At 44.0% G+C, this 12,531-nt stretch overlaps 1 protein-coding gene and 1 long non-coding RNA gene across 5 annotated transcripts in view; one reads left to right on the top strand and one right to left on the bottom strand.

Moving 5' to 3' along the window:
- Positions 1–7,251, bottom strand: part of Tet2 (tet methylcytosine dioxygenase 2) — an 82,669-nt gene extending 75,418 nt beyond the window's left edge. The window contains exon 1 of one of the 2 annotated variants that reach the window (XM_021659362.2): positions 7,001–7,251. The gene's annotated coding sequence lies outside the window, so the exon portion shown is untranslated. The remainder of the gene's footprint in view (positions 1–7,000) is intronic. The other variant, XM_021659360.2, reaches the window with a different exon arrangement.
- Positions 5,952–12,531, top strand: part of LOC132656892 (uncharacterized) — a 64,900-nt gene continuing 58,320 nt past the window's right edge. For all 3 annotated transcript variants that reach the window (XR_009594679.1, XR_009594680.1, XR_009594678.1), the window contains exon 1: positions 5,952–6,704. This is a non-coding gene — a long non-coding RNA (uncharacterized LOC132656892). The remainder of the gene's footprint in view (positions 6,705–12,531) is intronic.

Below are 12,531 nucleotides of genomic sequence, written 5' to 3'. Positions count from 1 at the left end.
CTCAGAAATTATTTTAAAAAGTAAAGTTCAAATTATCAACAACAGGGGCTGGAGAAATGGCTCAGTGGTTAGGAGCTCTTGCTGCTCTTCTGGAGGGCCTAGGTTTGGTTTCCTAGGGTGGCTCACAATTATCTGTTCCTCTAGTTCCAGGAGACCCCTCCTGTGACCTCCACAGACATCAGGCACACACCTGGTACACAGACATACATGCAGCCAAAACGCTCATACACATACAATTAATCTTAAAAAAAAAAAATCAGCAGCAGATGTAGACAAGTATACAATCTGATACTCAGGAGGCCGAGGCGGGATGATCAAGGTTTCAAGGCCAAACAGGGCATAATGGTACATGCTTGTAATCCTAGCATTTGGGAAGCTGAAACAGGAACATTTGGTTTCAAAGCTAGCAGAAGAAAGACACTCTGGAAGAGATGGGGGAGAGAGAGAAGAGACAGGAATGACAAGGCCATAGCGGCCTACATCAAGTTTCAGGTTAGCCTGGGCTACATAGTAAGACAAAAACAACAAATCAAAATACTCCAATTTTGCATGGGAAAAAACAATTTTTGGAAGTTTATAAAAGTAAAAACAGAGTACTAAAAAGTAGTGAGTAACTAAAAACTATAATGATTGGACTATAAAATCTACCTCCAGTACCAGATCACCAAAGTACCAGGAGAAGCCAGGAAGTTGGGTGCAATGCTAATGTCTACCATGCCAGCTCACGAGAGCAGGAGGCAGAGGTCAAGGGTGAGGCCAGCGTGGTCTACATGCTCTACACGGTGAGGTCCTATCTTGAAAAAAAAAAAATCAAACTTTAGAAACTGACTATGCCCAGTTATTTTCAGGTAGATAAGACCCCAAAATTGTCTAGTAATTTCTTACTAAAATATTCACTCTAGAAATGTCATTTCTAGATCTGACTGTACATTCAGCATCCACTTAAACAATGGTAGCCAGTTTTACAGACAGTCCTTTTACTATTTCTTAGGCTCCACCATCTGAACTAACTGCAAAAGGCTACATAACTGGATATATTTTTTTTCTAAAATAAAATAGTATAATACATAATGGAGAATCATGCCCGGCCTCTCTGTGCTCAAAATTATGTGATAAAATGGCATAGAACTAAGTATACATGGGGATGAATGAGTACAATCAAACTGGAGAACGTCACGTAAGACAGACAGACATGCATTGCAGCACACATCTATAACCTACGCACACAGGAGGCTGAAGTAGAAGGAAGCCATCATGGACTATGTAGCGGAACCCTGACTCCAAAAAGAAAAAAAAAAAGAATTGGATGTGATAGCTTATGCCTGTAATCACAGCACTGGTGAGTGTGACTCTATCTTGATAACAACCACAAAGGAGAAACAAACAAACCAGTTTGTCTCAGTGGAAAAAGGATTGCTTAGCATCTTTGACACTGTACCACAGTTGTGCAAAATGTTACCACTACAGGAGACCAGCTGGTGTGCACAGGATCTGTCTACATTACTTCATACAGCTGCAGAAACTCTACAATTTCAATAAAAACTTTCAATTAAAAGCATGTAATCCCAGCATAAATTTACTAAGAACCACTAAATCTTTATCTTGAAGATGGGTAGCTTTAACTGGAGTCATTCATTACTGTTTCCTGTAGAAGTTACATTAAGGGAAAAAAAGAAACATCACTAACTACTCACCATGGCCCCTTACACTATTTTTGCTATTATGCTTGGAATACAAATGACACATCTTCTAGTAAAAAAAAAAAAAAAAGTTTTTAGTGAATAAACAAATATAGAAATCTGCAACTTCTCCACAGACAAAAGAAATCTAATTTAAAAGAAACACTCACAGTATTTTTAGTAGAACAACAAATTTATTTCATGCCCTAAATTATCCTTCAAAAATACTTCATCCCAGTTTAGTCCTCTCTGATTTTACTTCTCAGAATTTTTAGAATATAATTTCACATCAATCTTTCACAAAAATCTTTAGTGAGCTTTGAGCCTTAGTTTCTTGGACGGGCATGCTAAGGCACCCTGTTACCTCAGCAATCAAAAGACAGAGCCAAGAGGACCACAGCAGGTCTGAGGTAGAGCCTGGATTGGGTAGTAAGTACCAGGCCAGCCAGGGCTCCATCAAAAGACCTTATCTCAAGCAAGAGCTAAAGAGATGGCCCACCAGTTAAGATCACTTTTCCAGGACCTGGGTTCATTTCCCAGCACCCACAGGTAGATCAAGATCTTCTGTAATCCCAGACCCAAGGGATCTGATGGTGCCTCTTCTGGCCTCTGCTGGCACTGCAGGAACATAGTGTAATAAACAGGGACATATACACATAGAAATAATTAAAGTGAAACAATCACACAAAACACATCTTTAAAACTGCAGGTTAAGATTATTGAATGCATTTTCTAAAACCTACTATTCTGCTTACTAAAGAAGAGAACATTTAAATACTTTTTTGCTTATAAATTTCTAATCTCGGATTTTCCATTTTTTTAAGATTTATAATTTTTTTGAGACATGGTGTCTCTACATAGCCCCTGGCTGTCTTGGAATCTACTATGTGTACCAAACTGGTTTCAAACTTGCAAAGATCTTCTTGCCTCTGCCTCCTGGATGTGAGGGTTAAAGGCATATACCATCACATCCTGCCTGAGATTCATATGTCTGCAAAGGCTGAAGTACTTGTTGGAATCCTTGAATCTGTAGTTAGTAGGTGTTTGTAAGCCAACTGATGCAGGTGCTAGAATTCAAATTCCCATCTTTATGACTGAGCAAAGTGTCCTAATTGCTGAGCCATCTCTCCAACCCCTCAAATACCTTTTATAACAAGTGAGGAATATCTAGTGAGACTTGGCTACATGGGAAATGGCAACTCAAAAAGCCAATTTTATTGAGAAAGATGATCTCTCTCTCTTAAGCCTGGACTTTTCTGCAACGTCCATTCTACAAGCAGTTGGAAACAAGCAAGTGCAAAGTGCGCACAATTCTTCCTGCTTGTGGTCATGTTGACACTCGTGCTCGGCTCCACCTCCCCCCCTGCTGGAGCCCTGCGTTCACCAACAGATGCACTGTAGAACCTCATTCAGTAATGTCACAGTATTCACTGAGTTTTGGCAGTAAACTGTAGTAGAAACCAGAGCGCTAGACCCAAGTAAATACTGCGTGTTTGGCAAAAATCACTGTGGCTGTGTTCTTCAGCACTGTTTCCAAGATAACCACCAGCTCTGCTTGGCAACTGGACGCTCCCACAGCCAAGGCTCCAACTGGCTTACAAGACACTTTCCTGCTGCTGGCTTTGGTACTGGTGCTGCCCCTAGGAATTACTAGTCAATGGTGGCATAATCCTTGAGAAAGCATGATTTTAATGAATCAATACTTTCCCATTCAAAAAACAATTATACTATGTCTTTAAGCAATGAGCTATCTGAGATGAAATTTGGGGATGCGGAGATGGCTTAGCATTTAAGAACACTCACTGCTTCTGGCAGAGGATCCGTGTTCTGAACAGCACCCAGGTGGCAGCTTACAAACTACCTAAGCCCAGATCTAGGGATTCAACCTCCTCTTCTGGCCTCCAAAGGTACCAGACATGCATGCAGAACACATACATAGAAGCAAGCAAACTCTCATATGCATAAAACAAATCATTTTTTTATAAATAACAATTGAAATATCAGATATACTAAAATATTGATCTTTCACATCAAATATCGTCATCTTTTCTTTTCTTCTTTCTTTCTTTTCTTTTTTTGGGGGGGGGGGGTGTCTCATTCTATAGCCCATGTTGGTCCTGAACTGTTAGCAATCTTTCTGACTCAGCCTGTTGAGTGCTAAGATTACAGATTTGAGACACCATACCCAGTTCAAATATTTTCTAGGACATTTTATTTGATGATAATTTCATTTAAAAAATCTGACTGATTTGCTTGGGTACTTAGATGTGTCTATGATTCATGAAAAGGATTTCCAAATGAGCCTAGCAAACAGGGAAACAGTGGCTCTTGGCTGACAACAGGGTTGAGGCGGAGCGTAGAGCAACTGATAGGGAATCTCTAGCTTCAACAAGTGAAACCAAAACAAACACAAGCACAGCATCCAATAAGGACTGGGGAAGTCATCCTAGGCCGTCCAAAGCAGGTGCGCACACTAGCTCTGGAAGTGATGGTGATGCCAGTAAGCAGGGCCATATGTCACCACATGGAAGCCATACCATCCTCCTAGCTCCTGGCACAGACTGAAACAACCGCAAACCTACTGAAAGCCTTAAAGAATATCTGACAAGTAAAGGAGTTTAGACAAATCAAAGTATCATTCCAAGTTAATTTTTCATTAGTTCAAGATGCGAATAGACAAAATGATGCATTTTTAAGGCTGCCAAATCCTGTTATTATTTAATTTTTTTTCTAGAGTAAAACCAACTAACTCTTAAGCACTGTTAGAATACTTAGGTGGTACTTTTGCACATTCTGTAAATGAACTAAATGAACAGTTTTTGTAATCTCTTCATCACATGTTTGTTTAAATAATTTCTCTAAGAAGTGAGGAAGCGTTTTTTTATTGAATGTTCAATAATATACAAAATTTCCCTGAAACCCCTAAAATAATATTAATTAGTGACTGTTTTCAGCATGAAACTAAGATGCACAAAATACCAAGAGTCTAAATGCCATGACAGAAAAGAGTAGGCCTCTATGCTAACATTAAAAAAATAAGCCAAGTTAAATATTCTTATTGATCATAATGGAAAACACTCTTGAGTAGTTTGAGGACATAAAATATCACAAATCTGAAAAGTTGCCCCTCAAATAAGTCATGACACACCAGTCTACTAGTCAAATAAATTACCTATGTTTAAGCCTAGATTGCTGGAATGATTGACCTTAGTTTTCTCAACCAACAATAAGCATTTATGGAAAAAAAAAAAAAACCAAACAAACAACTCTGTGTTTTCTCTATTACTTTAGGACAAATCAGGGCCAATGAACTGCTTCTGTTCAGGTATGAGTAATGTTTCTCCCTTCTGGTCATGTGGGTGAGGCCCTGGTACAAGTTTATAGCAAACTTAGCCATGTTGCTGAAAACCAAAACACAAACTTGTAAAGTGAACTACTGAGGATCTGGAAGTTGGGTGTATACAGTGACATGCCTCTCCTCCCTACCTTGTAATCAAATAAGCCCTTGCTGATCTTAAATTTAACCCCCAATCTTTCAAACACTGTACTGCTTAGTAACAGCTGACAATTAATATTTATTATGTTGTAATTTATACTGCACTCAAAATACTTTATAAAACACACATACAAACATGAAGAGGAATTTAACTCCCCTTTAGTATTTCTACTTTCCATTAAAATGCAAATGTAATGATTTCATTAACCAGGAAACAATACCCACAGTCTTAAACCAAACCAATATATTTTCCCTCCCGGTGAATCTCAACTTCCCCTTAACATGAAATCTTATCCTTATGCTGGTTCTATGCTGATGAATTCAGAGTATGAATTTTGTCATTATAATCCATAACTAGAGCAAAGTACCATGTGTGTGACTTGTGATTTTAAGTCCACGGATGTATTCTGCTCCCTAGATAGGCAAACACCAAAACATTTCGCTAAATTTTAAACAAAACAAAATAAAAACAAACAAACAAAACAACCCAAGCTAATTCCAATCCAGATCATTAATCAGCAGACAGAAAAATCGCTTTTAACAATCAAAAGTCTATCATAAAGGCATTAACCAGCAAGTAGCATGTCTTCTTAACTCGACCTGCCCTGGAGTCTGTCCAGGCCACACTTGGTTTAGCCACACGTAGAAAACTCTCCATAGAAACCCTTTCTAACAGTACGCAAAGCAAGTCTAGGGAAGAGAACCAAGATTGAGTGGAGAGTGGGGAGGCGTGTGTGTGAACGATCAAATAAAAGTGTGGATGCCAGAGTTTAAGGAAATTTGGGATGGGACTGTGAGCGATCTTGGCCAGGATTGGGTTTCATTTCTTTGGGCGCCCCTGACCTTGCCTTCTCCAACTCGGAACGCTTCGCCCGCCCCCTCCCCGGCCTGCGCCTGCCTTTGTGTGTGCCTGTCACTTACCGGGGAACAGAACGAAGCTGATTCGGGGGCAACACAAAGCCAACACAAGGATTTGCACAGATTCTCTCACACACATTTCTTAAACTGGAAGGCAGCCCACGCAGAGCTTGTGAACCCTGAGAAAAGTGGGTTCTGATCTTGTTTGGGGGAGCAGAGAAACTATTCTTTCCTCTCTCACTCAGCGCCACTAACAAAACGCGCGGACTCCAGAGAAAAGAAGAAGAAGAAGAAGAAGAAGAAAAAAAAAAAAAAAAAAACCAAAAACTCCACATAGTGGATCTTGAATCCACTCACTGTGACATTTGTCTTGTGTAGTCGCCCAGAGAGGGACAAATGTGCTGGAAGCCGGAGACACAAACCCACAGGACCCAAACAAACATCACTGGAGAGAAAAAGAGTCAAAAACACCGGGTCCGTGTTCTTTCCGGGGTGTCTGAGGAGGAACGAGGGGGCTCCCAGGACTTACACTGAGGACGGGGGGGGGAAGAGGATCCAAGGGGGAAGCGGTGGTCCCCCCAACACGAACTCTTTCAGAAAGGCAGCCCCAGGAAAACACTCACTTTCCCGAGACCCAAAGGCCGGGAGAGCGGCTGGTGGGAGGTACAAAGGTAAGTTTTCGGGGTGCTGTGGGGGGACACGCATTAGCAGGAAGAAGGGAGCCCAGAAGTGCAGGCTGCAAGAGAAGAGGGTGCTGAATGAAAACTCTATTTGTCAGCCATGTTGAAGAAGCTCCAGTAATTTGTGAGGCTTCCCCCTTCCCTCCTGGTATTTGTGGGTGACATGACAGTCCCCTCCAGGCCGAGAGCAAGAGGGGAGGGCTGGAAAGGGACCGTTCGGAGGCCGAAAAGAGTGGGGGGGAGAGAGGGGGGAAGAGGGCGACGGGCGCGGACAGCAGCGCTCTGACCTGGTTCTGGTCCCTCAGCCTGGCAGTCCGCCGCCGTCGCAGCCGGGTCTCCTTTTTAACAAATCCTACAGGGCAGCCATCTTGCTTCCTTCTGCTCCTCTACGAAAGCAGCCTCGCCTCCGCATCAATATTCATAAGGCAGTTTGACGTCTGTTCTCCCGGCTCGGCGGGGCCGGCTCTCGGGCGGCCGCCGAGGGGGCGGACGTGACTGGCATGCGAGCGGCGCGGGCGCGGGCTGGGCGCACGCTCGTTCGCGGGGGCGCGGCGGGGGCCCCCGGGGGCTGGGCGCTCGCTCCCTCGCTCGTTCGCGGGGGGCTCGGGGCCTCCTCTCCTCCTCGGCTCCGCCCCGGCCTCTCCGCGGAACCCCCCCCCCCCAGCCCGCCGGCTGCGCCCCCCGCCCCCTCCACCCCACCCCCGTCCCCCGAGGGGCCGCTCGAGCACTCGGAAACTCTGCGCCCTCCCGGGTGCCCTCCCGGGTACCCTCCTGGGTGGCCCCCCTGGGCGCCCTCCCCCGGGCCGGCCCCGCGGCTCCCGCTCCCCGCACCCCACCGGGTCGGGCTCCCCGCTCGCCCCCCGCGCCCCGCCACCCTCCCTTCCCAGCCGCCCGGCCAAGCCGCTCCCCATTTCTCCAAGGCCGTGCCCGGAAAGCTCGGGGGCCCCCCGCGCGTTACAGACTCCAACGGGGCTGCAAAGCGGCGGCGCCCGGCTTCTCCCCGCCCAGGCCCACCTTCTGTTTACTTTGGCCACGTGGGCTGCGCAGGGGGGCAGTGTCACCGAGCCAGCAGGAGTTGGGTCTCTGAGCCCCTGCTTGTCACTAAGGAAATCAGCCTGCAGTTTCTAAGGCTCAAGTCGCCCCCGTAAGTTCCTCTATTTTGCACAAATTTCCACTCAAGTACAGTTAAATAATGAAGAAACCGCCTGTGGGAAGCTGCATTCGGAACCAGCGGCGCTCAGTTTTCCCTGAAGTTCAAGGCTTGTGCACACCAGCTCTTCGATTGGCCATTTTCGCTTTTCCTGCTGAGTCGTTTTACTTATGTTTTTTTAATGTTCCTTTTGGTAACCATTAACTTTTGAAGATGAGATCAAGACAAACCCACGGGAATAATGAGACAGAAGTTCAGAGAGCATGCGTGTGCGCTCACCCACCCTCACATCTTTAAGTTTTCCTGTCACTGGAATCTAAATTTTGAGTAGGTAGTTTGGGAACCTCTTCCATGGGATCAGTTGAGACCACAGCAACCTGAGGTCAACCTTAACACCATTAGATTGCCTGTAGACCGTTTTTTGTTTTGTTTTGTTTTGCGAGTGCATCGGTGTGTGTGTGTGTGTGTGTGTGTGTGTGTGTGTGTTCGTTCTGGGTCAGCCCTGGCACACAGTCACACAGTCAACACTAAAGAGGAAGGCAGAGTGTGGGAATTTACCAATAGGGTAAAAGTGCTCTTCTTTCAAGCCTATGGGTGTAAAGGTAAAAGAAATTACATAAAGTAATTCTCTGACCTACCTACACATGTGTGCTGTGGCATGCACCCATAAATACACAACTCTCACTCTCACACACACACAGAGAGAGAGAGGAGGCTGTGACATCTTCCCTTAGTTTCATGAAATGAAAACATTTCTTTGTAAGTTGTCCTCAGGTAAGTGCATAGACTCACAGCCAAGGCCGGGAACTTTATGTGTCACATTGTTACTGAGAAGAATGCTTGAAGTAAGTTCTAAGGAAACACTGTTTCTTCCAGTTAGAAACAATTATGGAGGTGTGATCTCACAAGCCAGTAATCAGCATTTAGCTGGGCTCTACAGCAAGACCTTATTTCTGAATTAATTGCTTCCTTTTGAGGCTGGGTCTTGCTCTGTAGCCCTGGTTCAGCCAGAACTATGTAGACCAGGCTACCTTAAAACTCACAGGGATCAGCTTGCCTCTGCCTCTCAAATGCTGGGATTAAAGGTGTGCTCCAGCCATGCCTGGCCTTAAAAAAAAAAAAAAAAAAAAAAAAATATATATATATATATATATATATGTCTATATATATAATTATTTGTTTATTAAATTACTAATTAATTATATTTGTATGAGTGTTTTGCTGGCATGTATGTCTGTGTACCATGTGTGTGACTGGTGCCCAAGGAGATCAAGAAAAGGAGGCCAGTTACAGATGGTTGTGAGCTGCCATGTGGGTGCTGGGGACTGAACTGAGGTCCTCTTACCCACAGAGCCATCTCAACAAGCCCTTTGTTTTTGTTTGTTTGTTTGTTTTTATTTGATTGTTTACCAAACATCCCCAAGAGTTTGTTGAGTTCATGTGGAAATCCAAAAGTGCCCACTAGTGACCAGGCCAAAAACAGCCACGCTTTTCCTGTTGAGAATCCCTCCAAAGCAGAGGCATTCTCAGATCTAAGTTTTGCCAGGGACAGCCTCTGAAGCCTCAGCGGGTGTCTACAGTACCCTTGGGAGCCCCGTTAGGGACCTGAGGACTATCTAGGCAGACCTGTGGTTTTGTCCTGGGCCCTTTCCTACGTTTTTGCCTTCTCTGCTCAGAGGATCTCAGGCCATGGTGACAGGCCTGTGATGTCAGTACTCAGGAGCTGTGGACTGAAGGGTGATCTGCCCATGGTCATAATTGGCCACACTGAATTCTAGGCCAATCTGGGATACGTGAGTCCCTGTCTTCAAGCAGAATGCCTAATCAGAAACCCTTAATTCCCTTTGAGGTTCTGGGGTCTTGCCTCGGTTATTCAGCATTTCCTGTCCAATGCACTGACTAAAAGAACACCCAGGATTGCCCAGGAGTAGGGGTCCCATCCTGCCACAACCTGTACCTACAGGGGAGGGCAGCAGGTGATCCACAAGTGCTGACCTCCACCTTGAATTATCTTCCAGGTCAGGCTCTCTGAGAGTTTTTGGAAGGCTGACTAGCAGGTGTTAGAGGTGCTTGCCACTCCAGCCAGGCAACCTGGGTTAGATCCCCAGAGTTCTCATGGAGGTAGAAGGAGAGGGCTGACTCAGCAGGTTGTCATAAGACCTCCACAATTGTGCTGACACATGTACACACACACACACACACACACACATACACACAAACATCTCATTTTTCAAGTAAGGTATGTGGATACATGAGTGTTGAGTGCATAGACCCATGTACCAGAATGTTTGTGGAGAACACAGGACTTCTACACCTTCACTTCCTACTCAGGTTCCGGGAGCTCAGCTTAGTTCAGTCATTAGCCTTGGCTGCTGGGGATGGCCTCCAGTTAGTCTTAAAGGACCCGTAGCCCTTCTGCACCCTTTCACAGACAGCCATCCGTTCCATTTCCCACTGGGAACCTGGCTCCTAAAAAGACTAGTAGCAGCTAGAGTTATGTCTTTAAGGGCCAGGAGGTATGAATTGTGCCATAGTAATTATTTAATTTTAAGCAGAAGAAAAGAGAGAAAAGAAACAAGCAGATTACTGATTGTGTGTTAACCAAGCAAAATTGTTTGTTTTCCCTTAAGTATTTTGTGTGAAGTTAAATTTCTATCTTTTCTGTCTCTCCACTAAATGTGTCATCTAGGTGTTCACAAGTTTCAATGAACTTTGAAACCCAGGAAGATTCCTTATAATTTTTTTTTCTTTCTTAACTTGGATGTGAAATTCTACACAGACCATGAAATACATTTATGTAGTGCATAGGATCCCAGAGTTATTGGAAGTATGAACATTACAGTTGAGCAGGCTTGAGGACCTTCTGCCTGGATCTCTTGCTGTATGAACCCAGACATGTTACATAACTCTCTGAATTAGCGTCCCCCCCCCCCAGCCCTTAAGCCCTATGAAACACAGCATTGTTGTAAGGATTAACTAAGACTCCAAGTATGTGTGTGGGTACTTATTAGGCTTATCAGTAGTAAGGCATCTACTTCCAGGAGTATTTCTTGACTAACTATAGGAATATATACATAATTATATGTTTTTCTATGCATAGTAATAGATGGGAAATCTAACGTTGGTACGTATGTTTTAATGTGTATGTGTGTGTGTGTGTGGTGGACAGGCTGTATGTGTGTGCATCATACATGTGCAGGTACCTGCAGAGTCCAGAAGAGGCATAGATCCCCTGACACGGGACTTACAGGCTGTTTGGAGCTGCCCAGTGTGCATGCTAGTTAGGAGAACTCAGGTCCCCTGAAAGAGGAAGAGCAACAGGGGTTCCTGACTGCCTGGCCATCTCCCCAGCTCCTAAGTATTCAAATCCCCACCCCAACCCATCTCTCCAGTGTCACTGTGTAATTTTGGCCAGTACTCACTAACTAGACCAGGCTGGCCTCAAACTCACAGAGACCTGCTTACTCTGTTTCCAGAGTTCTGGAGTTTGAAACATGGAATATGTTTGATATGTCTGTAAGTTTCTTTATTTATACTAAAATTAGTTAAAACAAAATAAAAACAAAAAACAAAACACAACATTAAAGCCATTTCCATGCTTCAATCTTTAAAACCTCTCAGTTGTAGCAGGTGGTTTTTGTCTATCTGGAAGCATGTTTGGGTTGCAGTTGCTTTTCCTGAATAATTTTCTTGCCAAGTCCTTTTCTCTGCATCCCCACCCACCCTTAACTACCGTGGCATTTGTGAATTTAAAAGACAATAGATTATTCTTGTTGGCCACTCTGATTTTTCAGCAGCAAAATGAAGTGAAACTATGAAAGTCTGTAGGTAACACATTTTTGCTTCTCCATTTTTGTTTTGTTGATTTAAAGAAAGCCTCCTTTCTTAGCTATTTCTGGGAAAGGAAGGGTCTAGTGTCCATAATCACATGTTTACTGCCATTAGGGTCCATCTGCAGAAGCAATTCAGAGCCAGCTTTTATGAATACTATGCATTCTTGAGGAGACGAAACCCCCCCGCCTCAGGTGTAGCTAATCTTGTTTTTAAAAGATAATTTACTGCCTGAACAACAGCTGATTGTTATCAGCTCCTTTGCTATTTCTCCAAAAAATGAGAAATAAAAGCTGCTGCTGCCACCACACCACAGTCTTTGCTTCCTAATGGGGGGGGGGTGGCTAAAAGGAAGAGCTCCATGCCATGCTAGTTTGTGTCAAAAAATTGACTTGATTGGCCGGAGCATCTGTTGTCTAAGTCAGTTGTTCCATCACCAAGCTTTGTGGAGAGGAGGCCATTTCCTGTCTGCTGCTGTCCACCAGAGAGATGCCGTACAGTGCAGTGGGTTTTTTTTGTTTTTGTTTTTGTTTTTGTTTTGTACTGTGCTAAATGTTAAATGGCAATATGTCACGAAAAACTGGGTACCTTCTGGCTAATCTCCCTGCCTGCAATGTAGGATGTTTTTGTTTTTGTTTTTTAAAGATCTGGTTTTTCTCTTTAAGAATTATGCTTGCTACCTACAGCTTTGAAAGAATTACAGAGATTTCACAGAAACACTAAATCCTCTGCTGTCATTTCCCAGCTCTGAAAACATTTTTTCTGAAGTACAACATGGCAGCGGTTTTCTGCATTCTTAAAAGACGATTGACCTTCCATGGGCACAACACTTCTGCC

The sequence above is a fragment of the Meriones unguiculatus genome, chromosome 10 (assembly GCF_030254825.1).
Source record: "Meriones unguiculatus strain TT.TT164.6M chromosome 10, Bangor_MerUng_6.1, whole genome shotgun sequence".
In the NCBI taxonomy this organism is placed as follows: domain Eukaryota; kingdom Metazoa; phylum Chordata; class Mammalia; order Rodentia; family Muridae; genus Meriones; species Meriones unguiculatus.
The sequence above is the reverse complement of the archived record's forward strand: the minus strand, read 5'-3'. Positions and strand labels throughout refer to the sequence as shown.